Consider the following 1,806-nt stretch of genomic DNA (forward strand, 5'->3'; position numbering starts at 1 on the left):
TCAAAAAGAAGACCTTAGTGGCAAGCCAGATGTCACATCACCTCACTGGAAAGAAGGTGGCCCCTGAGTTCTGCCCACCTGGTCAGGTTATACACCAGGGATTCTTTTTTAAAAACAAAATGAAACAACCCCCGCAAAAAAAAAATACAAAAGGCCCCCTTCTAGTGGTACAGCTGCCTTACCCCATTCCTCCTGAACAGGTCATGACACTCTTAGGGCACGGCCTCAGCTGAGGGAGAGTTGAGAAGCTTCTGGTCCGACACAGCCATATGATCTTGGAGCTCTGGGCTTTACTGAGACATCATGTTATTGCTTTGTTTCAGGGTGGACACTGCCAGGCACCTACTGCTTGACCTCTGTTTAAATGAGGACCTTCAAGACTAGACAGCATGGCTCTTTTCAGCTTATTGCATGAAGGAGTTACACTAGTTCAAGTTTAAAGTGGACCCCAAATGGTTACATTATACAAGCTGTGAGGTTTTAAAACTTGAAATTCTACTCATTGCAAGGAAATCCTCACTTAAGCTTCAGTGAGCCACAAGCACTTAAAAACCATGAACCTTAAGCTGATCATCCTTAGCCAGTCCAATCTCTACCAGGAACTGGCATAGGTTCTTGCGCTGGTCACCCTGTAGCTGAATGACTTCTCCATATTCTGGATGCTCAATTACAGTACCATTGCAGGCAAATTTCTTTTTATACGCCTTTATTAGTTTCTTTTTATCTTAATCATCAGCGATCCCTTGGACAGTGGTAAGTGTTTTCCTGCCGTTTCTCTGTTGAATTCTTATATGGATATAATCCTCAGTGCCAGCAGGAAGCAGGTCATCACCCTTACTTGCATCAGCAAAGGGGTAGAAAGAGTGGAGGTTCTGCATAGCAGACATACCATACAATTCCTTTTCCTTGGTGGAAATGGCCTGCGGAAGGCAGCTGCGGGAGAAGGTGGCGGGGGGGGGGGGGGGGGGGCAGAAGGGGAGGTCTCCAGGGGGAGGCTGCTGAGTCCTCCGCGGTGGCTCAGTGACTCCACTGATTCTTTTTTTTTGCTGAGAAGAAGCTTTTTAGTTTGAATCTATCCCATTTATTAATTTTGATTTTAATTCTTGATTTATAGAAGTCTTATTAAGGAAGTAGGGGCTTAATCCAATATGATGGAGATTTGGGCCTACTGTCTCTGGGTTAATTTCTAATTCCTCTATCCACTTTGAGTTGAATTTTGTGCATGTTGAGAGATAGGGATTTAGTTTCATTTTGTTGCATGTGGATTTCCAGGTTTCTCAGTGCTATTTGTTGAAGAGGCTATCTTTTCTCCACTGTAGGTTTTTGGCACATTTATGTAATATAAGATAATTGTAATTATGTGGGTTATTCTCTGTGTTCTCTATTCTCTACCATTGGTCTATCAGTCTATTTTGGTGCTGATACCATTCTGTTTTTGTTACTATTGCTCTGTAGTATAGTTTAAGTTCTGATATAGTGATGCCACCTGCTCCACTTTTCTTTCTAAAAATTACTTCAACTATTCTGGGTTCTCTTATTTTTCCAGATGAATTTCATGACTTTTTTCTATTCCTATGAAAAATATCATTGGTATTTTGATTGTAATTGCATTCAATCTATCTGTATAATGTTTTTAGTATTATGGTCATTTTGACAATATTAATTCTGTCTATCCAAGACCAAAAAAAATAGTTCCATCTTCTAAGCTCTTTTGTTTACTTTCTTTATTTAGTGTTCTGTATTTTTCTTTCTTTCTTTTTTTTTTTTTTTTTTGCTATTGTCAATGGGACAGTTTTCCTCGTTTCC

General features: G+C 40.1%; 1 pseudogene; it reads right to left on the minus strand.

Moving 5' to 3' along the window:
• Positions 1-545: 545 nt before the first annotated feature.
• On the minus strand, positions 546-887 carry LOC143390031 (eukaryotic translation initiation factor 1 pseudogene; annotated as a pseudogene).
• Between the last annotated feature and the right edge of the window lie 919 nt (positions 888-1,806).

Source organism: Callospermophilus lateralis, unplaced genomic scaffold (assembly GCF_048772815.1).
Source record: "Callospermophilus lateralis isolate mCalLat2 unplaced genomic scaffold, mCalLat2.hap1 Scaffold_194, whole genome shotgun sequence".
Classification (NCBI taxonomy): domain Eukaryota; kingdom Metazoa; phylum Chordata; class Mammalia; order Rodentia; family Sciuridae; genus Callospermophilus; species Callospermophilus lateralis.